The sequence below is a fragment of the Haliotis asinina genome, chromosome 16, assembly GCF_037392515.1.
Source record: "Haliotis asinina isolate JCU_RB_2024 chromosome 16, JCU_Hal_asi_v2, whole genome shotgun sequence".
In the NCBI taxonomy this organism is placed as follows: Eukaryota; Metazoa; Mollusca; class Gastropoda; order Lepetellida; family Haliotidae; genus Haliotis; species Haliotis asinina.
In genome coordinates this window covers 13894088-13921700 of record NC_090295.1, presented here as the reverse complement: position 1 = coordinate 13921700, position 27613 = coordinate 13894088, and the positions used below count along the sequence as shown (strand labels likewise).

The window sequence follows — 27613 nt, the reverse complement described above, 5'->3', positions numbered from 1 at the left end:
CATTTGGTCAAAAAATCCGTTTCCAAAATAAAGTGCTAAAAACGTTGCTGCATCCCTGGTGGGATTCGAACCCACGGCCTCTGGATTAGAAGTCCAGCACGCTATCCCCTGCGCTACAGGGACCTACCAACGACTAGGACATTTTGATGAAAAGTTCTACCATGCCATATATTCCTGTCACTCATAGCGAACACCAAAACACTTATGGATACTGATATTATAGCAGAAAGTAGGTAAAAGCCGTAGGAGGAAATGGCAGGGGACCATCATTTGTCAGTGTCAGTGATGATATAAAGAGGATGGTCATTAAAACACAAAGTGAAGGCATTTGGTCAAAAAATCCGTTTCCAAAATAAAGTGCTAAAAACGTTGCTGCATCCCTGGTGGGATTCGAACCCACGGCCTCTGGATTAGGAGTCGAGCGCGCTATCCCCTGCGCTACAGGGACCTACCAACGACTAGGACATTTTGATGAAAAGTTCTACCATGCCATATATTCCTGTCACTCATAGCGAACACCAAAACACTTATGGATACTGATATTATAGCAGAAAGTAGGTAAAAGCCGTAGGAGGAAATGGCAGGGGACCATCATTTGTCAGTGTCAGTGATGATATAAATAGGATGGTCATTAAAACGTAAAGTGAAGGCATTTGGTCAAAAAATCCGATTCCAAAATAAAGTGCTAAAAACGTTGCTGCATCCCTGGTGGGATTCGAACCCACGGCCTCTGGATTAGAAGTCCAGCGCGCTATCCCCTGCGCTACAGGGACCTACCAACGACCAGGACATTTTGATGAAACGTTCTACCATGCCATATATTCCTTTCACTCATAGTGAACACCAAAACACTTGTGGATAGTGATATTATACCACAATGTAGGTAGAGGCCGTAGGAGGAAATGGCATGGGACCATCATTTGTCAGTTTAAGTGATGACATAAAGAGGATGGTCATTAAAACGTAAAGTGAAGGCATTTGGTCAAAAAATCCGTTTCCAAAATAAAGTGCTAAAAACGTTGCTGCATCCCTGGTGGGATTCGAACCCACGGCCTCTGGATTAGAAGTCCAGCGCGCTATCCCCTGCGCTACAGGGACCTACCAACGACCAGGACATTTTGATGAAACGTTCTACCATGCCATATATTCCTTTCACTCATAGCGAACACCAAAACACTTGTGGATAGTGATATTATACCACAAAGTAGGTAAAAGCCGTAGGAGGAAATGGCAGGGGACCCTCATTTGTCAGTTTAAGTGATGATATAAAGAGGATGGTCATTGAAACGTAAAGTGAAGGCATTTGGTCAAAAAATCCGTTTCCAAAATAAAGTGCTAAAAACGTTGGTGCATCCCTGGTGGGATTCGAACCCACGGCCTCTGGATTAGAAGTCCAGCGCGCTATCCCCTGCGCTACAGGGACCTACCAACGACCAGGACATTTTGATGAAACGTTCTACCATGCCATATATTCCTGTCACTCATAGCGAACACCAAAACACTTGTGGATAGTGATATTATACCACAAAGTAGGTAGAGGCCGTAGGAGGAAATGGCAGGGGACCATCATTTGTCAGTGTCAGTGATGATATAAAGAGGATGGTCATTAAAACACAAAGTGAAGGCATTTGGTCAAAAAATCCGTTTCCAAAATAAAGTGCTAAAAACGTTGCTGCATCCCTGGTGGGATTCGAACCCACGGCCTCTGGATTAGAAGTCCAGCGCGCTATCCCCTGCGCTACAGGGACCTACCAACGACCAGGACATTTTGATGAAACGTTCTACCATGCCATATATTCCTTTCACTCATAGTGAACACCAAAACACTTGTGGATAGTGATATTATACCACAATGTAGGTAGAGGCCGTAGGAGGAAATGGCAGGGGACCATCATTTGTCAGTTTAAGTGATGACATAAAGAGGATGGTCATTAAAACGTAAAGTGAAGGCATTTGGTCAAAAAATCCGTTTCCAAAATAAAGTGCTAAAAACGTTGCTGCATCCCTGGTGGGATTCGAACCCACGGCCTCTGGATTAGAAGTCCAGCGCGCTATCCCCTGCGCTACAGGGACCTACCAACGACCAGGACATTTTGATGAAAAGTTCTACCATGCCATATATTCCTTTCACTCATAGCGAACACCAAAACACTTGTGGATAGTGATATTATACCACAAAGTAGGTAAAAGCCGTAGGAGGAAATGGCAGGGGACCCTCATTTGTCAGTTTAAGTGATGATATAAATAGGATGGTCATTAAAACGTAAAGTGAAGGCATTTGGTCAAAAAATCCGTTTCCAAAATAAAGTGCTAAAAACGTTGCTGCATCCCTGGTGGGATTCGAACCCACGGCCTCTGGATTAGAAGTCCAGCGCGCTATCCCCTGCGCTACAGGGACCTACCAACGACCAGGACATTTTGATGAAACGTTCTACCATGCCATATATTCCTTTCACTCATAGCGAACACCAAAACACTTGTGGATAGTGATATTATACCACAAAGTAGGTAAAAGCCGTAGGAGGAAATGGCAGGGGACCATCATTTGTCAGTGTCAGTGATGATATAAAGAGGATGGTCATTAAAACGCAAAGTGAAGGCATTTGGTCAAAAAATCCGTTTCCAAAATAAAGTGCTAAAAACGTTGGTGCATCCCTGGTGGGATTCGAACCCACGGCCTCTGGATTAGAAGTCCAGCGCGCTATCCCCTGCGCTACAGGGACCTACCAACGACCAGGACATTTTGATGAAACGTTCTACCATGCCATATATTCCTTTCACTCATAGTGAACACCAAAACACTTGTGGATAGTGATATTATACCACAAAGTAGGTAAAAGCCGTAGGAGGAAATGGCAGGGGACCCTCATTTGTCAGTTTAAGTGATGATATAAATAGGATGGTCATTAAAACGTAAAGTGAAGGCATTTGGTCAAAAAATCCGTTTCCAAAATAAAGTGCTAAAAACGTTGCTGCATCCCTGGTGGGATTCGAACCCACGGCCTCTGGATTAGAAGTCCAGCGCGCTATCCCCTGCGCTACAGGGACCTACCAACGACCAGGACATTTTGATGAAACGTTCTACCATGCTTTATATTCCTGTCACTCATAGTGAACACCAAAACACTTGTGGATAGTGATATTATACCACAAAGTAGGTAAAGGCCGTAGGAGGAAATGGCAGGGGACCATCATTTGTCAGTGTCAGTGATGACATAAAGAGGATGGTCATTAAAACACAAAGTGAAGGCATTTGGTCAAAAAATCCGTTTCCAAAATAAAGTGCTAAAAACGTTGCTGCATCCCTGGTGGGATTCGAACCCACGGCCTCTGGATTAGAAGTCCAGCGCGCTATCCCCTGCGCTACAGGGACCTACCAACGACCAGGACATTTTGATGAAACGTTCTACCATGCCATATATTCCTGTCACTCATAGCGAACACCAAAACACTTGTGGATAGTGATATTATACCACAAAGTAGGTAGAGGCCGTAGGAGGAAATGGCAGGGGACCATCATTTGTCAGTGTCAGTGATGATATAAAGAGGATGGTCATTAAAACGCAAAGTGAAGGCATTTGGTCAAAAAATCCGTTTCCAAAATAAAGTGCTAAAAACGTTGGTGCATCCCTGGTGGGATTCGAACCCACGGCCTCTGGATTAGAAGTCCAGCGCGCTATCCCCTGCGCTACAGGGACCTACCAACGACCAGGACATTTTGATGAAAAGTTCTACCATGCCATATATTCCTTTCACTCATAGCGAACACCAAAACACTTGTGGATAGTGATATTATACCACAATGTAGGTAAAGGCCGTAGGAGGAAATGGCAGAGGACCCTCATTTGTCAGTGTCAGTGATGATATAAAGAGGATGGTCATTAAAGCACAAAGTGAAGGCATTTGGTCAAAAAATCCGTTTCCAAAATAAAGTGCTAAAAACGTTGCTGCATCCCTGGTGGGATTCGAACCCACGGCCTCTGGATTAGAAGTCCAGCGCGCTATCCCCTGCGCTACAGGGACCTACCAACGACCAGGACATTTTGATGAAAAGTTCTACCATGCCATATATTCCTTTCACTCAAAGTGAACACCAAAACACTTGTGGATAGTGATATTATACCACAAAGTAGGTAAAGGCCGTAGGAGGAAATGGCAGGGGACCATCATTTGTCAGTGTCAGTGATGATATAAAGAGGATGGTCATTAAAACACAAAGTGAAGGCATTTGGTCAAAAAATCCGTTTCCAAAATAAAGTGCTAAATACTTTGCTGCATCCCTGGTGGGATTCGAACCCACGGCCTCTGGATTAGGAGTCGAGCGCGCTATCCCCTGCGCTACAGGGACCTACCAACGACTAGGACATTTTGATGAAAAGTTCTACCATGCCATATATTCCTGTCACTCATAGCGAACACCAAAACACTTATGGATACTGATATTATAGCAGAAAGTAGGTAAAAGCCGTAGGAGGAAATGGCAGGGGACCATCATTTGTCAGTGTCAGTGATGATATAAATAGGATGGTCATTAAAACGTAAAGTGAAGGCATTTGGTCAAAAAATCCGTTTCCAAAATAAAGTGCTAAAAACGTTGGTGCATCCCTGGTGGGATTCGAACCCACGGCCTCTGGATTAGAAGTCCAGCGCGCTATCCCCTGCGCTACAGGGACCTACCAACGACTAGGACATTTTGATGAAACGTTCTACCATGCCATATATTCCTGTCACTCATAGCGAACACCAAAACACTTGTGGATAGTGATATTATACCACAAAGTAGGTAAAGGCCGTAGGAGGAAATGGCAGGGGACCATCATTTGTCAGTGTCAGTGATGACATAAAGAGGATGGTCATTAAAACACAAAGTGAAGGCATTTGGTCAAAAAATCCGTTTCCAAAATAAAGTGCTAAAAACGTTGCTGCATCCCTGGTGGGATTCGAACCCACGGCCTCTGGATTAGAAGTCCAGCGCGCTATCCCCTGCGCTACAGGGACCTACCAACGACCAGGACATTTTGATGAAACGTTCTACCATGCCATATATTCCTTTCACTCATAGCGAACACCAAAACACTTGTGGATAGTGATATTATACCACAAAGTAGGTAAAGGCCGTAGGAGGAAATGGCAGGGGACCCTCATTTGTCAGTGTCAGTGATGACATAAAGAGGATGGTCATTACAACACAAAGTGAAGGCATTTGGTCAAAAAATCTGTTTCCAAAATAAAGTGCTAAAAACGTTGCTGCATCCCTGGTGGGATTCGAACCCACGGCCTCTGGATTAGAAGTCCAGCGCGCTATCCCCTGCGCTACAGGGACCTACCAACGACCAAGACATTTTGATGAAAAGTTCTACCATGACATATATTCCTTTCACTCATAGCGAACACCAAAACACTTGTGGATAGTGATATTATACCACAAAGTAGGTAAAAGCCGTAGGAGGAAATGGCAGGGGACCCTCATTTGTCAGTTTAAGTGATGATATAAATAGGATGGTCATTAAAACGTAAAGTGAAGGCATTTGGTCAAAAAATCCGTTTCCAAAATAAAGTGCTAAAAACGTTGCTGCATCCCTGGTGGGATTCGAACCCACGGCCTCTGGATTAGAAGTCCAGCGCGCTATCCCCTGCGCTACAGGGACCTACCAACGACCAGGACATTTTGATGAAACGTTCTACCATGCCATATATTCCTGTCACTCATAGCGAACACCAAAACACTTGTGGATAGTGATATTATACCACAAAGTAGGTAAAGGCCGTAGGAGGAAATGGCAGGGGACCATCATTTGTCAGTGTCAGTGATGACATAAAGAGGATGGTCATTAAAACACAAAGTGAAGGCATTTGGTCAAAAAATCCGTTTCCAAAATAAAGTGCTAAAAACGTTGCTGCATCCCTGGTGGGATTCGAACCCACGGCCTCTGGATTAGAAGTCCAGCGCGCTATCCCCTGCGCTACAGGGACCTACCAACGACCAGGACATTTTGATGAAAAGTTCTACCATGACATATATTCCTTTCACTCATAGCGAACACCAAAACACTTGTGGATAGTGATATTATACCACAAAGTAGGTAAAAGCCGTAGGAGGAAATGGCAGGGGACCCTCATTTGTCAGTTTAAGTGATGATATAAATAGGATGGTCATTAAAACGTAAAGTGAAGGCATTTGGTCAAAAAATCCGTTTCCAAAATAAAGTGCTAAAAACGTTGGTGCATCCCTGGTGGGATTCGAACCCACGGCCTCTGGATTAGAAGTCCAGCGCGCTATCCCCTGCGCTACAGGGACCTACCAACGACCAGGACATTTTGATGAAACGTTCTACCATGCCATATATTCCTTTCACTCATAGTGAACACCAAAACACTTGTGGATAGTGATATTATACCACAAAGTAGGTAGAGGCCGTAGGAGGAAATGGCAGGGGACCATCATTTGTCAGTGTCAGTGATGACATAAAGAGGATGGTCATTAAAACACAAAGTGAAGGCATTTGGTCAAAAAATCCGTTTCCAAAATAAAGTGCTAAAAACGTTGCTGCATCCCTGGTGGGAATCGAACCCACGGCCTCTGGATTAGAAGTCCAGCGCGCTATCCCCTGCGCTACAGGGACCTACCAACGACCAGGACATTTTGATGAAAAGTTCTACCATGACATATATTCCTTTCACTCATAGCGAACACCAAAACACTTGTGGATAGTGATATTATACCACAAAGTAGGTAAAAGCCGTAGGAGGAAATGGCAGGGGACCCTCATTTGTCAGTTTAAGTGATGATATAAATAGGATGGTCATTAAAACGTAAAGTGAAGGCATTTGGTCAAAAAATCCGTTTCCAAAATAAAGTGCTAAAAACGTTGCTGCATCCCTGGTGGGATTCGAACCCACGGCCTCTGGATTAGAAGTCCAGCGCGCTATCCCCTGCGCTACAGGGACCTACCAACGACCAGGACATTTTGATGAAACGTTCTACCATGCCATATATTCCTTTCACTCATAGCGAACACCAAAACACTTGTGGATAGTGATATTATACCACAAAGTAGGTAAAGGCCGTAGGAGGAAATGGCAGGGGACCCTCATTTGTCAGTGTCAGTGATGACATAAAGAGGATGGTCATTACAACACAAAGTGAAGGCATTTGGTCAAAAAATCTGTTTCCAAAATAAAGTGCTAAAAACGTTGCTGCATCCCTGGTGGGATTCGAACCCACGGCCTCTGGATTAGAAGTCCAGCGCGCTATCCCCTGCGCTACAGGGACCTACCAACGACCAAGACATTTTGATGAAAAGTTCTACCATGACATATATTCCTTTCACTCATAGCGAACACCAAAACACTTGTGGATAGTGATATTATACCACAAAGTAGGTAAAAGCCGTAGGAGGAAATGGCAGGGGACCCTCATTTGTCAGTTTAAGTGATGATATAAATAGGATGGTCATTAAAACGTAAAGTGAAGGCATTTGGTCAAAAAATCCGTTTCCAAAATAAAGTGCTAAAAACGTTGGTGCATCCCTGGTGGGATTCGAACCCACGGCCTCTGGATTAGAAGTCCAGCGCGCTATCCCCTGCGCTACAGGGACCTACCAACGACCAGGACATTTTGATGAAACGTTCTACCATGCCATATATTCCTGTCACTCATAGCGAACACCAAAACACTTGTGGATAGTGATATTATACCACAAAGTAGGTAAAGGCCGTAGGAGGAAATGGCAGGGGACCATCATTTGTCAGTGTCAGTGATGACATAAAGAGGATGGTCATTAAAACACAAAGTGAAGGCATTTGGTCAAAAAATCCGTTTCCAAAATAAAGTGCTAAAAACGTTGCTGCATCCCTGGTGGGATTCGAACCCACGGCCTCTGGATTAGAAGTCCAGCGCGCTATCCCCTGCGCTACAGGGACCTACCAACGACCAGGACATTTTGATGAAAAGTTCTACCATGACATATATTCCTTTCACTCATAGCGAACACCAAAACACTTGTGGATAGTGATATTATACCACAAAGTAGGTAAAAGCCGTAGGAGGAAATGGCAGGGGACCCTCATTTGTCAGTTTAAGTGATGATATAAATAGGATGGTCATTAAAACGTAAAGTGAAGGCATTTGGTCAAAAAATCCGTTTCCAAAATAAAGTGCTAAAAACGTTGGTGCATCCCTGGTGGGATTCGAACCCACGGCCTCTGGATTAGAAGTCCAGCGCGCTATCCCCTGCGCTACAGGGACCTACCAACGACCAGGACATTTTGATGAAACGTTCTACCATGCCATATATTCCTTTCACTCATAGTGAACACCAAAACACTTGTGGATAGTGATATTATACCACAAAGTAGGTAGAGGCCGTAGGAGGAAATGGCAGGGGACCATCATTTGTCAGTGTCAGTGATGACATAAAGAGGATGGTCATTAAAACACAAAGTGAAGGCATTTGGTCAAAAAATCCGTTTCCAAAATAAAGTGCTAAAAACGTTGCTGCATCCCTGGTGGGAATCGAACCCACGGCCTCTGGATTAGAAGTCCAGCGCGCTATCCCCTGCGCTACAGGGACCTACCAACGACCAGGACATTTTGATGAAAAGTTCTACCATGACATATATTCCTTTCACTCATAGCGAACACCAAAACACTTGTGGATAGTGATATTATACCACAAAGTAGGTAAAAGCCGTAGGAGGAAATGGCAGGGGACCCTCATTTGTCAGTTTAAGTGATGATATAAATAGGATGGTCATTAAAACGTAAAGTGAAGGCATTTGGTCAAAAAATCCGTTTCCAAAATAAAGTGCTAAAAACGTTGCTGCATCCCTGGTGGGATTCGAACCCACGGCCTCTGGATTAGAAGTCCAGCGCGCTATCCCCTGCGCTACAGGGACCTACCAACGACCAGGACATTTTGATGAAACGTTCTACCATGCCATATATTCCTGTCACTCATAGCGAACACCAAAACACTTGTGGATAGTGATATTATACCACAAAGTAGGTAAAGGCCGTAGGAGGAAATGGCAGGGGACCATCATTTGTCAGTGTCAGTGATGACATAAAGAGGATGGTCATTAAAACACAAAGTGAAGGCATTTGGTCAAAAAATCCGTTTCCAAAATAAAGTGCTAAAAACGTTGCTGCATCCCTGGTGGGAATCGAACCCACGGCCTCTGGATTAGAAGTCCAGCGCGCTATCCCCTGCGCTACAGGGACCTACCAACGACCAGGACATTTTGATGAAACGTTCTACCATGCCATATATTCCTTTCACTCATAGCGAACACCAAAACACTTGTGGATAGTGATATTATACCACAAAGTAGGTAAAGGCCGTAGGAGGAAATGGCAGGGGACCCTCATTTGTCAGTGTCAGTGATGACATAAAGAGGATGGTCATTACAACACAAAGTGAAGGCATTTGGTCAAAAAATCTGTTTCCAAAATAAAGTGCTAAAAACGTTGCTGCATCCCTGGTGGGATTCGAACCCACGGCCTCTGGATTAGAAGTCCAGCGCGCTATCCCCTGCGCTACAGGGACCTACCAACGACCAAGACATTTTGATGAAAAGTTCTACCATGACATATATTCCTTTCACTCATAGCGAACACCAAAACACTTGTGGATAGTGATATTATACCACAAAGTAGGTAAAAGCCGTAGGAGGAAATGGCAGGGGACCCTCATTTGTCAGTTTAAGTGATGATATAAATAGGATGGTCATTAAAACGTAAAGTGAAGGCATTTGGTCAAAAAATCCGTTTCCAAAATAAAGTGCTAAAAACGTTGCTGCATCCCTGGTGGGATTCGAACCCACGGCCTCTGGATTAGAAGTCCAGCGCGCTATCCCCTGCGCTACAGGGACCTACCAACGACCAGGACATTTTGATGAAACGTTCTACCATGCCATATATTCCTGTCACTCATAGCGAACACCAAAACACTTGTGGATAGTGATATTATACCACAAAGTAGGTAAAGGCCGTAGGAGGAAATGGCAGGGGACCATCATTTGTCAGTGTCAGTGATGACATAAAGAGGATGGTCATTAAAACACAAAGCGAAGGCATTTGGTCAAAAAATCCGTTTCCAAAATAAAGTGCTAAAAACGTTGCTGCATCCCTGGTGGGATTCGAACCCACGGCCTCTGGATTAGAAGTCCAGCGCGCTATCCCCTGCGCTACAGGGACCTACCAACGACCAGGACATTTTGATGAAAAGTTCTACCATGACATATATTCCTTTCACTCATAGCGAACACCAAAACACTTGTGGATAGTGATATTATACCACAAAGTAGGTAAAAGCCGTAGGAGGAAATGGCAGGGGACCCTCATTTGTCAGTTTAAGTGATGATATAAATAGGATGGTCATTAAAACGTAAAGTGAAGGCATTTGGTCAAAAAATCCGTTTCCAAAATAAAGTGCTAAAAACGTTGGTGCATCCCTGGTGGGATTCGAACCCACGGCCTCTGGATTAGAAGTCCAGCGCGCTATCCCCTGCGCTACAGGGACCTACCAACGACCAGGACATTTTGATGAAACGTTCTACCATGCCATATATTCCTTTCACTCATAGTGAACACCAAAACACTTGTGGATAGTGATATTATACCACAAAGTAGGTAGAGGCCGTAGGAGGAAATGGCAGGGGACCCTCATTTGTCAGTGTCAGTGATGACATAAAGAGGATGGTCATTAAAACACAAAGTGAAGGCATTTGGTCAAAAAATCCGTTTCCAAAATAAAGTGCTAAAAACGTTGCTGCATCCCTGGTGGGAATCGAACCCACGGCCTCTGGATTAGAAGTCCAGCGCGCTATCCCCTGCGCTACAGGGACCTACCAACGACCAGGACATTTTGATGAAAAGTTCTACCATGACATATATTCCTTTCACTCATAGCGAACACCAAAACACTTGTGGATAGTGATATTATACCACAAAGTAGGTAAAAGCCGTAGGAGGAAATGGCAGGGGACCCTCATTTGTCAGTTTAAGTGATGATATAAATAGGATGGTCATTAAAACGTAAAGTGAAGGCATTTGGTCAAAAAATCCGTTTCCAAAATAAAGTGCTAAAAACGTTGCTGCATCCCTGGTGGGATTCGAACCCACGGCCTCTGGATTAGAAGTCCAGCGCGCTATCCCCTGCGCTACAGGGACCTACCAACGACCAGGACATTTTGATGAAACGTTCTACCATGCCATATATTCCTGTCACTCATAGCGAACACCAAAACACTTGTGGATAGTGATATTATACCACAATGTAGGTAAAGGCCGTAGGAGGAAATGGCAGGGGACCATCATTTGTCAGTGTCAGTGATGACATAAAGAGGATGGTCATTAAAATACAAAGTGAAGGCATTTGGTCAAAAAATCCGTTTCCAAAATAAAGTGCTAAAAACGTTGCTGCATCCCTGGTGGGATTCGAACCCACGGCCTCTGGATTAGAAGTCCAGCGCGCTATCCCCTGCGCTACAGGGACCTACCAACGACCAGGACATTTTGATGAAACGTTCTACCATGCCATATATTCCTGTCACTCATAGCGAACACCAAAACACTTGTGGATAGTGATATTATACCACAAAGTAGGTAAAGGCCGTAGGAGGAAATGGCAGGGGACCATCATTTGTCAGTGTCAGTGATGACATAAAGAGGATGGTCATTACAACACAAAGTGAAGGCATTTGGTCAAAAAATCCGTTTCCAAAATAAAGTGCTAAAAACGTTGGTGCATCCCTGGTGGGATTCGAACCCACGGCCTCTGGATTAGAAGTCCAGCGCGCTATCCCCTGCGCTACAGGGACCTACCAACGACCAAGACATTTTGATGAAAAGTTCTACCATGACATATATTCCTTTCACTCATAGCGAACACCAAAACACTTGTGGATAGTGATATTATACCACAAAGTAGGTAAAAGCCGTAGGAGGAAATGGCAGGGGACCCTCATTTGTCAGTTTAAGTGATGATATAAATAGGATGGTCATTAAAACGTAAAGTGAAGGCATTTGGTCAAAAAATCCGTTTCCAAAATAAAGTGCTAAAAACGTTGCTGCATCCCTGGTGGGATTCGAACCCACTGCCTCTGGATTAGAAGTCCAACGCGCTATACCCTGCGCTACAGGGACCTACCAACGACCAGGACATTTTGATGAAACGTTCTACCATGCCATATATTCCTGTCACTCATAGCGAACACCAAAACACTTGTGGATAGTGATATTATACCACAAAGTAGGTAAAGGCCGTAGGAGGAAATGGCAGGGGACCATCATTTGTCAGTGTCAGTGATGACATAAAGAGGATGGTCATTAAAACACAAAGTGAAGGCATTTGGTCAAAAAATCCGTTTCCAAAATAAAGTGCTAAAAACGTTGCTGCATCCCTGGTGGGATTCGAACCCACGGCCTCTGGATTAGAAGTCCAGCGCGCTATCCCCTGCGCTACAGGGACCTACCAACGACCAGGACATTTTGATGAAACGTTCTACCATGCCATATATTCCTGTCACTCATAGCGAACACCAAAACACTTGTGGATAGTGATATTATACCACAAAGTAGGTAAAGGCCGTAGGAGGAAATGGCAGGGGACCATCATTTGTCAGTGTCAGTGATGACATAAAGAGGATGGTCATTAAAACACAAAGTGAAGGCATTTGGTCAAAAAATCCGTTTCCAAAATAAAGTGCTAAAAACGTTGCTGCATCCCTGGTGGGATTCGAACCCACGGCCTCTGGATTAGAAGTCCAGCGCGCTATCCCCTGCGCTACAGGGACCTACCAACGACCAGGACATTTTGATGAAAAGTTCTACCATGACATATATTCCTTTCACTCATAGCGAACACCAAAACACTTGTGGATAGTGATATTATACCACAAAGTAGGTAAAAGCCGTAGGAGGAAATGGCAGGGGACCCTCATTTGTCAGTTTAAGTGATGATATAAATAGGATGGTCATTAAAACGTAAAGTGAAGGCATTTGGTCAAAAAATCCGTTTCCAAAATAAAGTGCTAAAAACGTTGGTGCATCCCTGGTGGGATTCGAACCCACGGCCTCTGGATTAGAAGTCCAGCGCGCTATCCCCTGCGCTACAGGGACCTACCAACGACCAGGACATTTTGATGAAACGTTCTACCATGCCATATATTCCTTTCACTCATAGTGAACACCAAAACACTTGTGGATAGTGATATTATACCACAAAGTAGGTAGAGGCCGTAGGAGGAAATGGCAGGGGACCATCATTTGTCAGTGTCAGTGATGACATAAAGAGGATGGTCATTAAAACACAAAGTGAAGGCATTTGGTCAAAAAATCCGTTTCCAAAATAAAGTGCTAAAAACGTTGCTGCATCCCTGGTGGGAATCGAACCCACGGCCTCTGGATTAGAAGTCCAGCGCGCTATCCCCTGCGCTACAGGGACCTACCAACGACCAGGACATTTTGATGAAAAGTTCTACCATGACATATATTCCTTTCACTCATAGCGAACACCAAAACACTTGTGGATAGTGATATTATACCACAAAGTAGGTAAAAGCCGTAGGAGGAAATGGCAGGGGACCCTCATTTGTCAGTTTAAGTGATGATATAAATAGGATGGTCATTAAAACGTAAAGTGAAGGCATTTGGTCAAAAAATCCGTTTCCAAAATAAAGTGCTAAAAACGTTGCTGCATCCCTGGTGGGATTCGAACCCACGGCCTCTGGATTAGAAGTCCAGCGCGCTATCCCCTGCGCTACAGGGACCTACCAACGACCAGGACATTTTGATGAAACGTTCTACCATGCCATATATTCCTGTCACTCATAGCGAACACCAAAACACTTGTGGATAGTGATATTATACCACAATGTAGGTAAAGGCCGTAGGAGGAAATGGCAGGGGACCATCATTTGTCAGTGTCAGTGATGACATAAAGAGGATGGTCATTAAAACACAAAGTGAAGGCATTTGGTCAAAAAATCCGTTTCCAAAATAAAGTGCTAAAAACGTTGCTGCATCCCTGGTGGGATTCGAACCCACGGCCTCTGGATTAGAAGTCCAGCGCGCTATCCCCTGCGCTACAGGGACCTACCAACGACCAGGACATTTTGATGAAACGTTCTACCATGCCATATATTCCTGTCACTCATAGCGAACACCAAAACACTTGTGGATAGTGATATTATACCACAAAGTAGGTAAAGGCCGTAGGAGGAAATGGCAGGGGACCATCATTTGTCAGTGTCAGTGATGACATAAAGAGGATGGTCATTACAACACAAAGTGAAGGCATTTGGTCAAAAAATCCGTTTCCAAAATAAAGTGCTAAAAACGTTGCTGCATCCCTGGTGGGATTCGAACCCACGGCCTCTGGATTAGAAGTCCAGCGCGCTATCCCCTGCGCTACAGGGACCTACCAACGACCAAGACATTTTGATGAAAAGTTCTACCATGACATATATTCCTTTCACTCATAGCGAACACCAAAACACTTGTGGATAGTGATATTATACCACAAAGTAGGTAAAAGCCGTAGGAGGAAATGGCAGGGGACCCTCATTTGTCAGTTTAAGTGATGATATAAATAGGATGGTCATTAAAACGTAAAGTGAAGGCATTTGGTCAAAAAATCCGTTTCCAAAATAAAGTGCTAAAAACGTTGCTGCATCCCTGGTGGGATTCGAACCCACTGCCTCTGGATTAGAAGTCCAACGCGCTATACCCTGCGCTACAGGGACCTACCAACGACCAGGACATTTTGATGAAACGTTCTACCATGCCATATATTCCTGTCACTCATAGCGAACACCAAAACACTTGTGGATAGTGATATTATACCACAAAGTAGGTAAAGGCCGTAGGAGGAAATGGCAGGGGACCATCATTTGTCAGTGTCAGTGATGACATAAAGAGGATGGTCATTAAAACACAAAGTGAAGGCATTTGGTCAAAAAATCCGTTTCCAAAATAAAGTGCTAAAAACGTTGCTGCATCCCTGGTGGGATTCGAACCCACGGCCTCTGGATTAGAAGTCCAGCGCGCTATCCCATGCGCTACAGGGACCTACCAACGACCAGGACATTTTGATGAAAAGTTCTACCATGACATATATTCCTTTCACTCATAGCGAACACCAAAACACTTGTGGATAGTGATATTATACCACAAAGTAGGTAAAAGCCGTAGGAGGAAATGGCAGGGGACCCTCATTTGTCAGTTTAAGTGATGATATAAATAGGATGGTCATTAAAACGTAAAGTGAAGGCATTTGGTCAAAAAATCCGTTTCCAAAATAAAGTGCTAAAAACGTTGGTGCATCCCTGGTGGGATTCGAACCCACGGCCTCTGGATTAGAAGTCCAGCGCGCTATCCCCTGCGCTACAGGGACCTACCAACGACCAGGACATTTTGATGAAACGTTCTACCATGCCATATGTTCCTGTCACTCATAGCGAACACCAAAACACTTGTGGATAGTGATATTAAACCACAAAGTAGGTAAAGGCCGTAGGAGGAAATGGCAGGGGACCATCATTTGTCAGTGTCAGTGATGACATAAAGAGGATGGTCATTAAAACACAAAGTGAAGGCATTTGGTCAAAAAATCCGTTTCCAAAATAAAGTGCTAAAAACGTTGCTGCATCCCTGGTGGGATTCGAACCCACGGCCTCTGGATTAGAAGTCCAGCGCGCTATCCCCTGCGCTACAGGGACCTACCAACGACCAGGACATTTTGATGAAACGTTCTACCATGCCATATATTCCTGTCACTCATAGCGAACACCAAAACACTTGTGGATAGTGATATTATACCACAAAGTAGGTAAAGGCCGTAGGAGGAAATGGCAGGGGACCATCATTTGTCAGTGTCAGTGATGACATAAAGAGGATGGTCATTACAACACAAAGTGAAGGCATTTGGTCAAAAAATCCGTTTCCAAAATAAAGTGCTAAAAACGTTGCTGCATCCCTGGTGGGATTCGAACTCACGGCCTCTGGATTAGAAGTCCAGCGCGCTATCCCCTGCGCTACAGGGACCTACCAACGACCAAGACATTTTGATGAAAAGTTCTACCATGACATATATTCCTTTCACTCATAGCGAACACCAAAACACTTGTGGATAGTGATATTATACCACAAAGTAGGTAAAAGCCGTAGGAGGAAATGGCAGGGGACCCTCATTTGTCAGTTTAAGTGATGATATAAATAGGATGGTCATTAAAACGTAAAGTGAAGGCATTTGGTCAAAAAATACGTTTCCAAAATAAAGTGCTAAAAACGTTGGTGCATCCCTGGTGGGATTCGAACCCACGGCCTCTGGATTAGAAGTCCAGCGCGCTATCCCCTGCGCTACAGGGACCTACCAACGACCAGGACATTTTGATGAAACGTTCTACCATGCCATATATTCCTGTCACTCATAGCGAACACCAAAACACTTGTGGATAGTGATATTATACCACAAAGTAGGTAAAGGCCGTAGGAGGAAATGGCAGGGGACCATCATTTGTCAGTGTCAGTGATGACATAAAGAGGATGGTCATTAAAACACAAAGTGAAGGCATTTGGTCAAAAAATCCGTTTCCAAAATAAAGTGCTAGAAACGTTGCTGCATCCCTGGTTGGATTCGAACCCACGGCCTCTGGATTAGAAGTCCAGCGCGCTATCCCCTGCGCTACAGGGACCTACCAACGACCAGGACATTTTGATGAAAAGTTCTACCATGCCATATATTCCTTTCACTCATAGCGAACACCAAAACACTTGTGGATAGTGATATTATACCACAAAGTAGGTAAAAGCCGTAGGAGGAAATGGCAGGGGACCCTCATTTGTCAGTGTCAGTGATGACATAAAGAGGATGGTCATTACAACACAAAGTGAAGGCATTTGGTCAAAAAATCCGTTTCCAAAATAAAGTGCTAAAAACGTTGGTGCATCCCTGGTGGGATTCGAACCCACGGCCTCTGGATTAGAAGTCCAGCGCGCTATCCCCTGCGCTACAGGGACCTACCAACGACCAAGACATTTTGATGAAAAGTTCTACCATGACATATATTCCTTTCACTCATAGCGAACACCAAAACACTTGTGGATAGTGATATTATACCACAAAGTAGGTAAAAGCCGTAGGAGGAAATGGCAGGGGACCCTCATTTGTCAGTTTAAGTGATGATATAAATAGGATGGTCATTAAAACGTAAAGTGAAGGCATTTGGTCAAAAAATCCGTTTCCAAAATAAAGTGCTAAAAACGTTGCTGCATCCCTGGTGGGATTCGAACCCACGGCCTCTGGATTAGAAGTCCAGCGCGCTATCCCCTGCGCTACAGGGACATACCAACGACCAGGACATTTTGATGAAACGTTCTACCATGCCATATATTCCTGTCACTCATAGCGAACACCAAAACACTTGTGGATAGTGATATTATACCACAAAGTAGGTAAAGGCCGTAGGAGGAAATGGCAGGGGACCATCATTTGTCAGTGTCAGTGATGACATAAAGAGGATGGTCATTAAAACACAAAGTGAAGGCATTTGGTCAAAAAATCCGTTTCCAAAATAAAGTGCTAAAAACGTTGCTGCATCCCTGGTGGGATTCGAACCCACGGCCTCTGGATTAGAAGTCCAGCGCGCTATCCCCTGCGCTACAGGGACCTACCAACGACCAGGACATTTTGATGAAAAGTTCTACCATGACATATATTCCTTTCACTCATAGCGAACACCAAAACACTTGTGGATAGTGATATTATACCACAAAGTAGGTAAAAGCCGTAGGAGGAAATGGCAGGGGACCCTCATTTGTCAGTTTAAGTGATGATATAAATAGGATGGTCATTAAAACGTAAAGTGAAGGCATTTGGTCAAAAAATCCGTTTCCAAAATAAAGTGCTAAAAACGTTGGTGCATCCCTGGTGGGATTCGAACCCACGGCCTCTGGATTAGAAGTCCAGCGCGCTATCCCCTGCGCTACAGGGACATACCAACGACCAGGACATTTTGATGAAACGTTCTACCATGCCATATATTCCTGTCACTCATAGCGAACACCAAAACACTTGTGGATAGTGATATTATACCACAAAGTAGGTAAAGGCCGTAGGAGGAAATGGCAGGGGACCATCATTTGTCAGTGTCAGTGATGACATAAAGAGGATGGTCATTAAAACACAAAGTGAAGGCATTTGGTCAAAAAATCCGTTTCCAAAATAAAGTGCTAAAAACGTTGCTGCATCCCTGGTGGGATTCGAACCCACGGCCTCTGGATTAGAAGTCCAGCGCGCTATCCCCTGCGCTACAGGGACCTACCAACGACCAGGACATTTTGATGAAAAGTTCTACCATGACATATATTCCTTTCACTCATAGCGAACACCAAAACACTTGTGGATAGTGATATTATACCACAAAGTAGGTAAAAGCCGTAGGAGGAAATGGCAGGGGACCCTCATTTGTCAGTTTAAGTGATGATATAAATAGGATGGTCATTAAAACGTAAAGTGAAGGCATTTGGTCAAAAAATCCGTTTCCAAAATAAAGTGCTAAAAACGTTGGTGCATCCCTGGTGGGATTCGAACCCACGGCCTCTGGATTAGAAGTCCAGCGCGCTATCCCCTGCGCTACAGGGACCTACCAACGACCAGGACATTTTGATGAAACGTTCTACCATGCCATATATTCCTTTCACTCATAGTGAACACCAAAACACTTGTGGATAGTGATATTATACCACAATGTAGGTAGAGGCCGTAGGAGGAAATGGCAGGGGACCATCATTTGTCAGTGTCAGTGATGACATAAAGAGGATGGTCATTAAAACACAAAGTGAAGGCATTTGGTCAAAAAATCCGTTTCCAAAATAAAGTGCTAAAAACGTTGCTGCATCCCTGGTGGGAATCGAACCCACGGCCTCTGGATTAGAAGTCCAGCGCGCTATCCCCTGCGCTACAGGGACCTACCAACGACCAGGACATTTTGATGAAAAGTTCTACCATGACATATATTCCTTTCACTCATAGCGAACACCAAAACACTTGTGGATAGTGATATTATACCACAAAGTAGGTAAAAGCCGTAGGAGGAAATGGCAGGGGACCCTCATTTGTCAGTTTAAGTGATGATATAAATAGGATGGTCATGAAAACGTAAAGTGAAGGCATTTGGTCAAAAAATCCGTTTCCAAAATAAAGTGCTAAAAACGTTGCTGCATCCCTGGTGGGATTCGAACCCACGGCCTCTGGATTAGAAGTCCAGCGCGCTATCCCCTGCGCTACAGGGACCTACCAACGACCAGGACATTTTGATGAAACGTTCTACCATGCCATATATTCCTGTCACTCATAGCGAACACCAAAACACTTGTGGATAGTGATATTATACCACAATGTAGGTAAAGGCCGTAGGAGGAAATGGCAGGGGACCATCATTTGTCAGTGTCAGTGATGACATAAAGAGGATGGTCATTAAAACACAAAGCGAAGGCATTTGGTCAAAAAATCCGTTTCCAAAATAAAGTGCTAAAAACGTTGCTGCATCCCTGGTGGGATTCGAACCCACGGCCTCTGGATTAGAAGTCCAGGGCGCTATCCCCTGCGCTACAGGGACCTACCAACGACCAAGACATTTTGATGAAAAGTTCTACCATGACATATATTCCTTTCACTCATAGCGAACACCAAAACACTTGTGGATAGTGATATTATACCACAAAGTAGGTAAAAGCCGTAGGAGGAAATGGCAGGGGACCCTCATTTGTCAGTTTAAGTGATGATATAAATAGGATGGTCATTAAAACGTAAAGTGAATGCATTTGGTCAAAAAATCCGTTTCCAAAATAAAGTGCTAAAAACGTTGCTGCATCCCTGGTGGGATTCGAACCCACTGCCTCTGGATTAGAAGTCCAGCGCGCTATACCCTGCGCTACAGGGACCTACCAACGACCAGGACATTTTGATGAAACGTTCTACCATGCCATATATTCCTGTCACTCATAGCGAACACCAAAACACTTGTGGATAGTGATATTATACCACAAAGTAGGTAAAGGCCGTAGGAGGAAATGGCAGGGGACCATCATTTGTCAGTGTCAGTGATGACATAAAGAGGATGGTCATTAAAACACAAAGTGAAGGCATTTGGTCAAAAAATCCGTTTCCAAAATAAAGTGCTAAAAACGTTGCTGCATCCCTGGTGGGATTCGAACCCACGGCCTCTGGATTAGAAGTCCAGCGCGCTATCCCCTGCGCTACAGGGACCTACCAACGACCAGGACATTTTGATGAAAAGTTCTACCATGACATATATTCCTTTCACTCATAGCGAACACCAAAACACTTGTGGATAGTGATATTATACCACAAAGTAGGTAAAAGCCGTAGGAGGAAATGGCAGGGGACCCTCATTTGTCAGTTTAAGTGATGATATAAATAGGATGGTCATTAAAACGTAAAGTGAAGGCATTTGGTCAAAAAATCCGTTTCCAAAATAAAGTGCTAAAAACGTTGCTGCATCCCTGGTGGGATTCGAACCCACGGAACCTGGATTAGAAGTCCAGCGCGCTATCCCCGGCGCTACAGGGACCTACCAACGACCAGGACATTTTGATGAAACGTTCTACCATGCCATATGTTCCTGTCACTCATAGCGAACACCAAAACACTTGTGGATAGTGATATTAAACCACAAAGTAGGTAAAGGCCGTAGGAGGAAATGGCAGGGGACCATCATTTGTCAGTGTCAGTGATGACATAAAGAGGATGGTCATTAAAACACAAAGTGAAGGCATTTGGTCAAAAAATCCGTTTCCAAAATAAAGTGCTAAAAACGTTGCTGCATCCCTGGTGGGATTCGAACCCACGGCCTCTGGATTAGAAGTCCAGCGCGCTATCCCATGCGCTACAGGGACCTACCAACGACCAGGACATTTTGATGAAACGTTCTACCATGCCATATATTCCTGTCACTCATAGCGAACACCAAAACACTTGTGGATAGTGATATTATACCACAAAGTAGGTAAAGGCCGTAGGAGGAAATGGCAGGGGACCATCATTTGTCAGTGTCAGTGATGACATAAAGAGGATGGTCATTAAAACACAAAGTGAAGGCATTTGGTCAAAAAATCCGTTTCCAAAATAAAGTGCTAAAAACGTTGCTGCATCCCTGGTGGGATTCGAACCCACGGCCTCTGGATTAGAAGTCCAGCGCGCTATCCCCTGCGCTACAGGGACCTACCAACGACCAGGACATTTTGATGAAAAGTTCTACCATGACATATATTCCTTTCACTCATAGCGAACACCAAAACACTTGTGGATAGTGATATTATACCACAAAGTAGGTAAAAGCCGTAGGAGGAAATGGCAGGGGACCCTCATTTGTCAGTTTAAGTGATGATATAAATAGGATGGTCATTAAAACGTAAAGTGAAGGCATTTGGTCAAAAAATCCGTTTCCAAAATAAAGTGCTAAAAACGTTGCTGCATCCCTGGTGGGATTCTAACCCACGGCCCCTGGATTAGAAGTCCAGCGCGCTATCCCCTGCGCTACAGGGACCTACCAACGACCAGGACATTTTGATGAAACGTTCTACCATGCCATATGTTCCTGTCACTCATAGCGAACACCAAAACACTTGTGGATAGTGATATTAAACCACAAAGTAGGTAAAGGCCGTAGGAGGAAATGGCAGGGGACCATCATTTGTCAGTGTCAGTGATGACATAAAGAGGATGGTCATTAAAACACAAAGTGAAGGCATTTGGTCAAAAAATCCGTTTCCAAAATAAAGTGCTAAAAACGTTGCTGCATCCCTGGTGGGATTCGAACCCACGGCCTCTGGATTAGAAGTCCAGCGCGCTATCCCCTGCGCTACAGGGACCTACCAACGACCAGGACATTTTGATGAAACGTTCTACCATGCCATATATTCCTGTCACTCATAGCGAACACCAAAACACTTGTGGATAGTGATATTATACCACAAAGTAGGTAAAGGCCGTAGGAGGAAATGGCAGGGGACCATCATTTGTCAGTGTCAGTGATGACATAAAGAGGATGGTCATTAAAACACAAAGTGAAGGCATTTGGTCAAAAAATCCGTTTCCAAAATAAAGTGCTAAAAACGTTGGTGCATCCCTGGTGGGATTCGAACCCACGGCCTCTGGATTAGAAGTCCAGCGCGCTATCCCCTGCGCTACAGGGACCTACCAACGACCAGGACATTTTGATGAAAAGTTCTACCATGACATATATTCCTTTCACTCATAGCGAACACCAAAACACTTGTGGATAGTGATATTATACCACAAAGTAGGTAAAAGCCGTAGGAGGAAATGGCAGGGGACCCTCATTTGTCAGTTTAAGTGATGATATAAATAGGATGGTCATTAAAACGTAAAGTGAAGGCATTTGGTCAAAAAATCCGTTTCCAAAATAAAGTGCTAAAAACGTTGGTGCATCCCTGGTGGGATTCGAACCCACGGCCTCTGGACTAGAAGTCCAGCGCGCTATCCCCTGCGCTACAGGGACCTACCAACGACCAGGACATTTTGATGAAACGTTCTACCATGCCATATATTCCTTTCACTCATAGCGAACACCAAAACACTTGTGGATAGTGATATTATACCACAAAGTAGGTAAAGGCCGTAGGAGGAAATGGCAGGGGACCCTCATTTGTCAGTGTCAGTGATGATATAAAGAGGATGGTCATTAAAACACAAAGTGAAGGCATTTGGTCAAAAAATCCGTTTCCAAAATAAAGTGCTAAAAACGTTGCTGCATCCCTGGTGGGATTCGAACCCACGGCCTCTGGATTAGAAGTCCAGCGCGCTATCCCCTGCGCTACAGGGACCTACCAACGACCAGGACATTTTGATGAAACGTTCTACCATGCCATATATTCCTGTCACTCATAGCGAACACCAAAACACTTGTGGATAGTGATATTATACCACAAAGTAGGTAAAAGCCGTAGGAGGAAATGGCAGGGGACCCTCATTTGTCAGTTTAAGTGATGATATAAATAGGATGGTCATTAAAACGTAAAGTGAAGGCATTTGGTCAAAAAATCCGTTTCCAAAATAAAGTGCTAAAAACGTTGCTGCATCCCTGGTGGGATTCGAACCCACGGCCTCTGGATTAGAACTCCAGCGCGCTATCCCCTGCGCTACAGGGACCTACCAACGACCAGGACATTTTGATGAAAAGTTCTACCATGACATATATTCCTGTCACTGATGGCGAACACCAAAACACTTGTGGATAGTGATATTATACCACAAAGTAGGTAAAGGCCGTAGGAGGAAATGGCAGGGGACCATCATTTGTCAGTGTCAGTGATGACATAAAGAGGATGGTCATTAAAACACAAAGTGAAGGCATTTGGTCAAAAAATCCGTTTCCAAAATAAAGTGCTAAAAACGTTGCTGCATCCCTGGTGGGATTCGAACCCACAGCCTCTGGATTAGAAGTCCAGCGCGCTATCCCCTGCGCTACAGGGACCTACCAACGACCAAGACATTTTGATGAAAAGTTCTACCATGACATATATTCCTTTCACTCATAGCGAACACCAAAACACTTGTGGATAGTGATATTATACCACAAAGTAGGTAAAGGCCGTAGGAGGAAATGGCAGGGGACCCTCATTTGTCAGTTTAAGTGATGATATAAATAGGATGGTCATTAAAACGTAAAGTGAAGGCATTTGGTCAAAAAATCCGTTTCCAAAATAAAGTGCTAAAAACGTTGCTGCATCCCTGGTGGGATTCGAACCCACGGCCTCTGGATTAGAAGTCCAGCGCGCTATCCCCTGCGCTACAGGGACCTACCAACGACCAGGACATTTTGATGAAACGTTCTACCATGCCATATATTCCTGTCACTCATAGCGAACACCAAAACACTTGTGGATAGTGATATTATACCACAAAGTAGGTAAAGGCCGTAGGAGGAAATGGCAGGGGACCATCATTTGTCAGTGTCAGTGATGACATAAAGAGGATGGTCATTAAAACACAAAGTGAAGGCATTTGGTCAAAAAATCCGTTTCCAAAATAAAGTGCTAAAAACGTTGCTGCATCCCTGGTGGGATTCGAACCCACGGCCTCTGGATTAGAAGTCCAGCGCGCTATCCCCTGCGCTACAGGGACCTACCAACGACCAAGACATTTTGATGAAAACTTCTACCATGACATATATTCCTTTCACTCATAGCGAACACCAAAACACTTGTGGATAGTGATATTATACCACAAAGTAGGTAAAGGCCGTAGGAGGAAATGGCAGGGGACCCTCATTTGTCAGTTTAAGTGATGATATAAATAGGATGGTCATTAAAACGTAAAGTGAAGGCATTTGGTCAAAAAATCCGTTTCCAAAATAAAGTGCTAAAAACGTTGCTGCATCCCTGGTGGGATTCGAACCCACGGCCTCTGGATTAGAAGTCCAGCGCGCTATCCCCTGCGCTACAGGGACCTACCAACGACCAGGACATTTTGATGAAACGTTCTACCATGCCATATATTCCTGTCACTCATAGCGAACACCAAAACACTTGTGGATAGTGATATTATACCACAAAGTAGGTAAAGGCCGTAGGAGGAAATGGCAGGGGACCATCATTTGTCAGTGTCAGTGATGACATAAAGAGGATGGTCATTAAAACACAAAGTGAAGGCATTTGGTAAAAAAATCCGTTTCCAAAATAAAGTGCTAAAAACGTTGCTGCATCCCTGGTGGGATTCGAACCCACGGCCTCTGGATTAGAAGTCCAGCGCGCTATCCCCTGCGCTACAGGGACCTACCAACGACCAGGACATTTTGATGAAAAGTTCTACCATGACATATATTCCTTTCACTCATAGCGAACACCAAAACACTTGTGGATAGTGATATTATACCACAAAGTAGGTAAAAGCCGTAGGAGGAAATGGCAGGGGACCCTCATTTGTCAGTTTAAGTGATGATATAAATAGGATGGTCATTAAAACGTAAAGTGAAGGCATTTGGTCAAAAAATCCGTTTCCAAAATAAAGTGCTAAAAACGTTGGTGCATCCCTGGTGGGATTCGAACCCACGGCCTCTGGATTAGAAGTCCAGCGCGCTATCCCCTGCGCTACAGGGACCTACCAACGACCAGGACATTTTGATGAAACGTTCTACCATGCCATATATTCCTGTCACTCATAGCGAACACCAAAACACTTGTGGATAGTGATATTATACCACAAAGTAGGTAAAGGCCGTAGGAGGAAATGGCAGGGGACCATCATTTGTCAGTGTCAGTGATGACATAAAGAGGATGGTCATTAAAACACAAAGTGAAGGCATTTGGTCAAAAAATCCGTTTCCAAAATAAAGTGCTAGAAACGTTGCTGCATCCCTGGTGGGATTCGAACCCACTGTGTCTGGATTAGAAGTCCAGCGCGCTATTCCCTGCGCTACAGGGACCTACCAACGACCAGGACATTTTGATGAAACGTTCTACCATGCCATATATTCCTGTCACTCATAGCGAACACCAAAACACTTGTGGATAGTGATATTATACCACAAAGTAGGTAAAGGCCGTAGGAGGAAATGGCAGGGGACCCTCATTTGTCAGTTTAAGTGATGATATAAAGAGGATGGTCATTAAAACGTAAAGTGAAGGCATTTGATCAAAAAATCCGTTTCCAAAATAAAGTGCTAAAAACGTTGCTGCATCCCTGGTGGGATTCGAACCCACGGCCTCTGGATTAGAAGTCCAGCGCGCTATCCCCTGCGCTACAGGGACCTACCAACGACCAGGACATTTTGATGAAACGTTCTACCATGCCATATATTCCTGTCACTCATAGCGAACACCAAAACACTTGTGGATAGTGATATTATACCACAAAGTAGGTAAAGGCCGTAGGAGGAAATGGCAGGGGACCATCATTTGTCAGTGTCAGTGATGACATAAAGAGGATGGTCATTAAAACACAAAGTGAAGGCATTTGGTCAAAAAATCCGTTTCCAAAATAAAGTGCTAAAAACGTTGCTGCATCCCTGGTGGGATTCGAACCCACGGCCTCTGGATTAGAAGTCCAGCGCGCTATCCCCTGCGCTACAGGGACCTACCAACGACCAGGACATTTTGATGAAAAGTTCTACCATGACATATATTCCTGTCACTGATGGCGAACACCAAAACACTTGTGGATAGTGATATTATACCACAAAGTAGGTAAAGGCCGTAGGAGGAAATGGCAGGGGACCATCATTTGTCAGTGTCAGTGATGACATAAAGAAGATGGTCATTAAAACACAAAGTGAAGGCATTTGGTCAAAAAATCCGTTTCCAAAATAAAGTGCTAAAAACGTTGCTGCATCCCTGGTGGGATTCGAACCCACGGCCTCTGGATTAGAAGTCCAGCGCGCTATCCCCTGCGCTACAGGGACCTACCAACGACCAAGACATTTTGATGAAAAGTTCTACCATGCCATATATTCCTTTCACTCATAGCGAACACCAAAACACTTGTGGATAGTGATATTATACCACAAAGTAGGTAAAGGCCGTAGGAGGAAATGGCAGGGGACCCTCATTTGTCAGTTTAAGTGATGATATAAATAGGATGGTCATTAAAACGTAAAGTGAAGGCATTTGGTCAAAAAATCCGTTTCCAAAATAAAGTGCTAAAAACGTTGCTGCATCCCTGGTGGGATTCGAACCCACGGCCTCTGGATTAGAAGTCCAGCGCGCTATCCCCTGCGCTACAGGGACCTACCAACGACCAGGACATTTTGATGAAACGTTCTACCATGCCATATATTCCTGTCACTCATAGCGAACACCAAAACACTTGTGGATAGTGATATTATACCACAAAGTAGGTAAAGGCCGTAGGAGGAAATGGCAGGGGACCATCATTTGTCAGTGTCAGTGATGACATAAAGAGGATGGTCATTAAAACACAAAGTGAAGGCATTTGGTCAAAAAATCCGTTTCCAAAATAAAGTGCTAAAAACGTTGCTGCATCCCTGGTGGGATTCGAACCCACGGCCTCTGGATTAGAAGTCCAGCGCGCTATCCCCTGCGCTACAGGGACCTACCAACGACCAAGACATTTTGATGAAAAGTTCTACCATGACATATATTCCTTTCACTCATAGCGAACACCAAAACACTTGTGGATAGTGATATTATACCACAAAGTAGGTAAAGGCCGTAGGAGGAAATGGCAGGGGACCCTCATTTGTCAGTTTAAGTGATGATATAAATAGGATGGTCATTAAAACGTAAAGTGAAGGCATTTGGTCAAAAAATCCGTTTCCAAAATAAAGTGCTAAAAACGTTGGTGCATCCCTGGTGGGATTCGAACCCACGGCCTCTGGATTAGAAGTCCAGCGCGCTATCCCCTGCGCTACAGGGACCTACCAACGACCAGGACATTTTGATGAAACGTTCTACCATGCCATATATTCCTGTCACTCATAGCGAACACCAAAACACTTGTGGATAGTGATATTATACCACAAAGTAGGTAAAGGCCGTAGGAGGAAATGGCAGGGGACCATCATTTGTCAGTGTCAGTGATGACATAAAGAGGATGGTCATTAAAAC

General features: G+C 44.2%; 70 non-coding genes across 70 annotated transcripts; all 70 read right to left on the bottom strand.

Moving 5' to 3' along the window:
• Positions 1-375: 375 nt before the first annotated feature.
• Positions 376-448, bottom strand: Trnar-ccu (transfer RNA arginine (anticodon CCU)). Its single transcript has one exon. It is a non-coding gene; the product is annotated as a tRNA-Arg (tRNA).
• A 252-nt stretch (positions 449-700) lies between these two features.
• Positions 701-773, bottom strand: Trnar-ucu (transfer RNA arginine (anticodon UCU)). Its single transcript has one exon. It is a non-coding gene; the product is annotated as a tRNA-Arg (tRNA).
• Positions 774-1025: 252 nt separating this feature from the next.
• Trnar-ucu (transfer RNA arginine (anticodon UCU)) lies at positions 1026-1098 on the bottom strand. Its single transcript has one exon. It is a non-coding gene; the product is annotated as a tRNA-Arg (tRNA).
• Positions 1099-1350: 252 nt separating this feature from the next.
• Positions 1351-1423, bottom strand: Trnar-ucu (transfer RNA arginine (anticodon UCU)). The gene has a single exon. It is a non-coding gene; the product is annotated as a tRNA-Arg (tRNA).
• Positions 1424-1675: 252 nt separating this feature from the next.
• On the bottom strand, positions 1676-1748 carry Trnar-ucu (transfer RNA arginine (anticodon UCU)). Its single transcript has one exon. It is a non-coding gene; the product is annotated as a tRNA-Arg (tRNA).
• A 252-nt stretch (positions 1749-2000) lies between these two features.
• On the bottom strand, positions 2001-2073 carry Trnar-ucu (transfer RNA arginine (anticodon UCU)). Its single transcript has one exon. It is a non-coding gene; the product is annotated as a tRNA-Arg (tRNA).
• Positions 2074-2325: 252 nt separating this feature from the next.
• Positions 2326-2398, bottom strand: Trnar-ucu (transfer RNA arginine (anticodon UCU)). The gene has a single exon. It is a non-coding gene; the product is annotated as a tRNA-Arg (tRNA).
• A 252-nt stretch (positions 2399-2650) lies between these two features.
• Positions 2651-2723, bottom strand: Trnar-ucu (transfer RNA arginine (anticodon UCU)). The gene has a single exon. It is a non-coding gene; the product is annotated as a tRNA-Arg (tRNA).
• A 252-nt stretch (positions 2724-2975) lies between these two features.
• Positions 2976-3048, bottom strand: Trnar-ucu (transfer RNA arginine (anticodon UCU)). The gene has a single exon. It is a non-coding gene; the product is annotated as a tRNA-Arg (tRNA).
• A 252-nt stretch (positions 3049-3300) lies between these two features.
• Positions 3301-3373, bottom strand: Trnar-ucu (transfer RNA arginine (anticodon UCU)). The gene has a single exon. It is a non-coding gene; the product is annotated as a tRNA-Arg (tRNA).
• Positions 3374-3625: 252 nt separating this feature from the next.
• On the bottom strand, positions 3626-3698 carry Trnar-ucu (transfer RNA arginine (anticodon UCU)). Its single transcript has one exon. It is a non-coding gene; the product is annotated as a tRNA-Arg (tRNA).
• Positions 3699-3950: 252 nt separating this feature from the next.
• Positions 3951-4023, bottom strand: Trnar-ucu (transfer RNA arginine (anticodon UCU)). The gene has a single exon. It is a non-coding gene; the product is annotated as a tRNA-Arg (tRNA).
• A 252-nt stretch (positions 4024-4275) lies between these two features.
• Positions 4276-4348, bottom strand: Trnar-ccu (transfer RNA arginine (anticodon CCU)). Its single transcript has one exon. It is a non-coding gene; the product is annotated as a tRNA-Arg (tRNA).
• A 252-nt stretch (positions 4349-4600) lies between these two features.
• Trnar-ucu (transfer RNA arginine (anticodon UCU)) lies at positions 4601-4673 on the bottom strand. The gene has a single exon. It is a non-coding gene; the product is annotated as a tRNA-Arg (tRNA).
• A 252-nt stretch (positions 4674-4925) lies between these two features.
• Positions 4926-4998, bottom strand: Trnar-ucu (transfer RNA arginine (anticodon UCU)). The gene has a single exon. It is a non-coding gene; the product is annotated as a tRNA-Arg (tRNA).
• A 252-nt stretch (positions 4999-5250) lies between these two features.
• On the bottom strand, positions 5251-5323 carry Trnar-ucu (transfer RNA arginine (anticodon UCU)). Its single transcript has one exon. It is a non-coding gene; the product is annotated as a tRNA-Arg (tRNA).
• A 252-nt stretch (positions 5324-5575) lies between these two features.
• Trnar-ucu (transfer RNA arginine (anticodon UCU)) lies at positions 5576-5648 on the bottom strand. Its single transcript has one exon. It is a non-coding gene; the product is annotated as a tRNA-Arg (tRNA).
• Positions 5649-5900: 252 nt separating this feature from the next.
• Positions 5901-5973, bottom strand: Trnar-ucu (transfer RNA arginine (anticodon UCU)). Its single transcript has one exon. It is a non-coding gene; the product is annotated as a tRNA-Arg (tRNA).
• A 252-nt stretch (positions 5974-6225) lies between these two features.
• Trnar-ucu (transfer RNA arginine (anticodon UCU)) lies at positions 6226-6298 on the bottom strand. The gene has a single exon. It is a non-coding gene; the product is annotated as a tRNA-Arg (tRNA).
• A 252-nt stretch (positions 6299-6550) lies between these two features.
• Trnar-ucu (transfer RNA arginine (anticodon UCU)) lies at positions 6551-6623 on the bottom strand. The gene has a single exon. It is a non-coding gene; the product is annotated as a tRNA-Arg (tRNA).
• Positions 6624-6875: 252 nt separating this feature from the next.
• Trnar-ucu (transfer RNA arginine (anticodon UCU)) lies at positions 6876-6948 on the bottom strand. Its single transcript has one exon. It is a non-coding gene; the product is annotated as a tRNA-Arg (tRNA).
• Positions 6949-7200: 252 nt separating this feature from the next.
• Positions 7201-7273, bottom strand: Trnar-ucu (transfer RNA arginine (anticodon UCU)). Its single transcript has one exon. It is a non-coding gene; the product is annotated as a tRNA-Arg (tRNA).
• A 252-nt stretch (positions 7274-7525) lies between these two features.
• Trnar-ucu (transfer RNA arginine (anticodon UCU)) lies at positions 7526-7598 on the bottom strand. The gene has a single exon. It is a non-coding gene; the product is annotated as a tRNA-Arg (tRNA).
• A 252-nt stretch (positions 7599-7850) lies between these two features.
• On the bottom strand, positions 7851-7923 carry Trnar-ucu (transfer RNA arginine (anticodon UCU)). Its single transcript has one exon. It is a non-coding gene; the product is annotated as a tRNA-Arg (tRNA).
• Positions 7924-8175: 252 nt separating this feature from the next.
• Positions 8176-8248, bottom strand: Trnar-ucu (transfer RNA arginine (anticodon UCU)). The gene has a single exon. It is a non-coding gene; the product is annotated as a tRNA-Arg (tRNA).
• A 252-nt stretch (positions 8249-8500) lies between these two features.
• Trnar-ucu (transfer RNA arginine (anticodon UCU)) lies at positions 8501-8573 on the bottom strand. Its single transcript has one exon. It is a non-coding gene; the product is annotated as a tRNA-Arg (tRNA).
• A 252-nt stretch (positions 8574-8825) lies between these two features.
• On the bottom strand, positions 8826-8898 carry Trnar-ucu (transfer RNA arginine (anticodon UCU)). Its single transcript has one exon. It is a non-coding gene; the product is annotated as a tRNA-Arg (tRNA).
• Positions 8899-9150: 252 nt separating this feature from the next.
• On the bottom strand, positions 9151-9223 carry Trnar-ucu (transfer RNA arginine (anticodon UCU)). Its single transcript has one exon. It is a non-coding gene; the product is annotated as a tRNA-Arg (tRNA).
• A 252-nt stretch (positions 9224-9475) lies between these two features.
• Trnar-ucu (transfer RNA arginine (anticodon UCU)) lies at positions 9476-9548 on the bottom strand. Its single transcript has one exon. It is a non-coding gene; the product is annotated as a tRNA-Arg (tRNA).
• A 252-nt stretch (positions 9549-9800) lies between these two features.
• Positions 9801-9873, bottom strand: Trnar-ucu (transfer RNA arginine (anticodon UCU)). Its single transcript has one exon. It is a non-coding gene; the product is annotated as a tRNA-Arg (tRNA).
• A 252-nt stretch (positions 9874-10125) lies between these two features.
• On the bottom strand, positions 10126-10198 carry Trnar-ucu (transfer RNA arginine (anticodon UCU)). The gene has a single exon. It is a non-coding gene; the product is annotated as a tRNA-Arg (tRNA).
• Positions 10199-10450: 252 nt separating this feature from the next.
• Positions 10451-10523, bottom strand: Trnar-ucu (transfer RNA arginine (anticodon UCU)). Its single transcript has one exon. It is a non-coding gene; the product is annotated as a tRNA-Arg (tRNA).
• A 252-nt stretch (positions 10524-10775) lies between these two features.
• Positions 10776-10848, bottom strand: Trnar-ucu (transfer RNA arginine (anticodon UCU)). Its single transcript has one exon. It is a non-coding gene; the product is annotated as a tRNA-Arg (tRNA).
• A 252-nt stretch (positions 10849-11100) lies between these two features.
• On the bottom strand, positions 11101-11173 carry Trnar-ucu (transfer RNA arginine (anticodon UCU)). The gene has a single exon. It is a non-coding gene; the product is annotated as a tRNA-Arg (tRNA).
• A 252-nt stretch (positions 11174-11425) lies between these two features.
• On the bottom strand, positions 11426-11498 carry Trnar-ucu (transfer RNA arginine (anticodon UCU)). The gene has a single exon. It is a non-coding gene; the product is annotated as a tRNA-Arg (tRNA).
• A 252-nt stretch (positions 11499-11750) lies between these two features.
• Trnar-ucu (transfer RNA arginine (anticodon UCU)) lies at positions 11751-11823 on the bottom strand. The gene has a single exon. It is a non-coding gene; the product is annotated as a tRNA-Arg (tRNA).
• A 577-nt stretch (positions 11824-12400) lies between these two features.
• Trnar-ucu (transfer RNA arginine (anticodon UCU)) lies at positions 12401-12473 on the bottom strand. Its single transcript has one exon. It is a non-coding gene; the product is annotated as a tRNA-Arg (tRNA).
• Positions 12474-12725: 252 nt separating this feature from the next.
• On the bottom strand, positions 12726-12798 carry Trnar-ucu (transfer RNA arginine (anticodon UCU)). Its single transcript has one exon. It is a non-coding gene; the product is annotated as a tRNA-Arg (tRNA).
• A 252-nt stretch (positions 12799-13050) lies between these two features.
• Trnar-ucu (transfer RNA arginine (anticodon UCU)) lies at positions 13051-13123 on the bottom strand. The gene has a single exon. It is a non-coding gene; the product is annotated as a tRNA-Arg (tRNA).
• A 252-nt stretch (positions 13124-13375) lies between these two features.
• Trnar-ucu (transfer RNA arginine (anticodon UCU)) lies at positions 13376-13448 on the bottom strand. The gene has a single exon. It is a non-coding gene; the product is annotated as a tRNA-Arg (tRNA).
• Positions 13449-13700: 252 nt separating this feature from the next.
• Trnar-ucu (transfer RNA arginine (anticodon UCU)) lies at positions 13701-13773 on the bottom strand. The gene has a single exon. It is a non-coding gene; the product is annotated as a tRNA-Arg (tRNA).
• A 252-nt stretch (positions 13774-14025) lies between these two features.
• Trnar-ucu (transfer RNA arginine (anticodon UCU)) lies at positions 14026-14098 on the bottom strand. The gene has a single exon. It is a non-coding gene; the product is annotated as a tRNA-Arg (tRNA).
• A 252-nt stretch (positions 14099-14350) lies between these two features.
• Trnar-ucu (transfer RNA arginine (anticodon UCU)) lies at positions 14351-14423 on the bottom strand. Its single transcript has one exon. It is a non-coding gene; the product is annotated as a tRNA-Arg (tRNA).
• A 902-nt stretch (positions 14424-15325) lies between these two features.
• Positions 15326-15398, bottom strand: Trnar-ucu (transfer RNA arginine (anticodon UCU)). The gene has a single exon. It is a non-coding gene; the product is annotated as a tRNA-Arg (tRNA).
• Positions 15399-15650: 252 nt separating this feature from the next.
• Positions 15651-15723, bottom strand: Trnar-ucu (transfer RNA arginine (anticodon UCU)). Its single transcript has one exon. It is a non-coding gene; the product is annotated as a tRNA-Arg (tRNA).
• Positions 15724-16300: 577 nt separating this feature from the next.
• On the bottom strand, positions 16301-16373 carry Trnar-ucu (transfer RNA arginine (anticodon UCU)). The gene has a single exon. It is a non-coding gene; the product is annotated as a tRNA-Arg (tRNA).
• Positions 16374-16950: 577 nt separating this feature from the next.
• On the bottom strand, positions 16951-17023 carry Trnar-ucu (transfer RNA arginine (anticodon UCU)). Its single transcript has one exon. It is a non-coding gene; the product is annotated as a tRNA-Arg (tRNA).
• A 252-nt stretch (positions 17024-17275) lies between these two features.
• Trnar-ucu (transfer RNA arginine (anticodon UCU)) lies at positions 17276-17348 on the bottom strand. The gene has a single exon. It is a non-coding gene; the product is annotated as a tRNA-Arg (tRNA).
• Positions 17349-17600: 252 nt separating this feature from the next.
• On the bottom strand, positions 17601-17673 carry Trnar-ucu (transfer RNA arginine (anticodon UCU)). Its single transcript has one exon. It is a non-coding gene; the product is annotated as a tRNA-Arg (tRNA).
• A 252-nt stretch (positions 17674-17925) lies between these two features.
• Positions 17926-17998, bottom strand: Trnar-ucu (transfer RNA arginine (anticodon UCU)). Its single transcript has one exon. It is a non-coding gene; the product is annotated as a tRNA-Arg (tRNA).
• A 252-nt stretch (positions 17999-18250) lies between these two features.
• Trnar-ucu (transfer RNA arginine (anticodon UCU)) lies at positions 18251-18323 on the bottom strand. Its single transcript has one exon. It is a non-coding gene; the product is annotated as a tRNA-Arg (tRNA).
• Positions 18324-18575: 252 nt separating this feature from the next.
• Trnar-ucu (transfer RNA arginine (anticodon UCU)) lies at positions 18576-18648 on the bottom strand. Its single transcript has one exon. It is a non-coding gene; the product is annotated as a tRNA-Arg (tRNA).
• Positions 18649-18900: 252 nt separating this feature from the next.
• Trnar-ucu (transfer RNA arginine (anticodon UCU)) lies at positions 18901-18973 on the bottom strand. The gene has a single exon. It is a non-coding gene; the product is annotated as a tRNA-Arg (tRNA).
• Positions 18974-19225: 252 nt separating this feature from the next.
• Trnar-ucu (transfer RNA arginine (anticodon UCU)) lies at positions 19226-19298 on the bottom strand. Its single transcript has one exon. It is a non-coding gene; the product is annotated as a tRNA-Arg (tRNA).
• Positions 19299-20200: 902 nt separating this feature from the next.
• On the bottom strand, positions 20201-20273 carry Trnar-ucu (transfer RNA arginine (anticodon UCU)). The gene has a single exon. It is a non-coding gene; the product is annotated as a tRNA-Arg (tRNA).
• Positions 20274-21175: 902 nt separating this feature from the next.
• Positions 21176-21248, bottom strand: Trnar-ucu (transfer RNA arginine (anticodon UCU)). Its single transcript has one exon. It is a non-coding gene; the product is annotated as a tRNA-Arg (tRNA).
• A 577-nt stretch (positions 21249-21825) lies between these two features.
• On the bottom strand, positions 21826-21898 carry Trnar-ucu (transfer RNA arginine (anticodon UCU)). The gene has a single exon. It is a non-coding gene; the product is annotated as a tRNA-Arg (tRNA).
• A 252-nt stretch (positions 21899-22150) lies between these two features.
• Trnar-ucu (transfer RNA arginine (anticodon UCU)) lies at positions 22151-22223 on the bottom strand. Its single transcript has one exon. It is a non-coding gene; the product is annotated as a tRNA-Arg (tRNA).
• A 577-nt stretch (positions 22224-22800) lies between these two features.
• On the bottom strand, positions 22801-22873 carry Trnar-ucu (transfer RNA arginine (anticodon UCU)). Its single transcript has one exon. It is a non-coding gene; the product is annotated as a tRNA-Arg (tRNA).
• A 902-nt stretch (positions 22874-23775) lies between these two features.
• Trnar-ucu (transfer RNA arginine (anticodon UCU)) lies at positions 23776-23848 on the bottom strand. Its single transcript has one exon. It is a non-coding gene; the product is annotated as a tRNA-Arg (tRNA).
• Positions 23849-24100: 252 nt separating this feature from the next.
• Trnar-ucu (transfer RNA arginine (anticodon UCU)) lies at positions 24101-24173 on the bottom strand. Its single transcript has one exon. It is a non-coding gene; the product is annotated as a tRNA-Arg (tRNA).
• Positions 24174-24425: 252 nt separating this feature from the next.
• Trnar-ucu (transfer RNA arginine (anticodon UCU)) lies at positions 24426-24498 on the bottom strand. The gene has a single exon. It is a non-coding gene; the product is annotated as a tRNA-Arg (tRNA).
• Positions 24499-24750: 252 nt separating this feature from the next.
• On the bottom strand, positions 24751-24823 carry Trnar-ucu (transfer RNA arginine (anticodon UCU)). The gene has a single exon. It is a non-coding gene; the product is annotated as a tRNA-Arg (tRNA).
• A 252-nt stretch (positions 24824-25075) lies between these two features.
• On the bottom strand, positions 25076-25148 carry Trnar-ucu (transfer RNA arginine (anticodon UCU)). The gene has a single exon. It is a non-coding gene; the product is annotated as a tRNA-Arg (tRNA).
• A 577-nt stretch (positions 25149-25725) lies between these two features.
• Trnar-ucu (transfer RNA arginine (anticodon UCU)) lies at positions 25726-25798 on the bottom strand. Its single transcript has one exon. It is a non-coding gene; the product is annotated as a tRNA-Arg (tRNA).
• Positions 25799-26050: 252 nt separating this feature from the next.
• Trnar-ucu (transfer RNA arginine (anticodon UCU)) lies at positions 26051-26123 on the bottom strand. The gene has a single exon. It is a non-coding gene; the product is annotated as a tRNA-Arg (tRNA).
• Positions 26124-26375: 252 nt separating this feature from the next.
• Trnar-ucu (transfer RNA arginine (anticodon UCU)) lies at positions 26376-26448 on the bottom strand. Its single transcript has one exon. It is a non-coding gene; the product is annotated as a tRNA-Arg (tRNA).
• Positions 26449-26700: 252 nt separating this feature from the next.
• Trnar-ucu (transfer RNA arginine (anticodon UCU)) lies at positions 26701-26773 on the bottom strand. Its single transcript has one exon. It is a non-coding gene; the product is annotated as a tRNA-Arg (tRNA).
• A 252-nt stretch (positions 26774-27025) lies between these two features.
• Trnar-ucu (transfer RNA arginine (anticodon UCU)) lies at positions 27026-27098 on the bottom strand. Its single transcript has one exon. It is a non-coding gene; the product is annotated as a tRNA-Arg (tRNA).
• Positions 27099-27350: 252 nt separating this feature from the next.
• Positions 27351-27423, bottom strand: Trnar-ucu (transfer RNA arginine (anticodon UCU)). Its single transcript has one exon. It is a non-coding gene; the product is annotated as a tRNA-Arg (tRNA).
• Between the last annotated feature and the right edge of the window lie 190 nt (positions 27424-27613).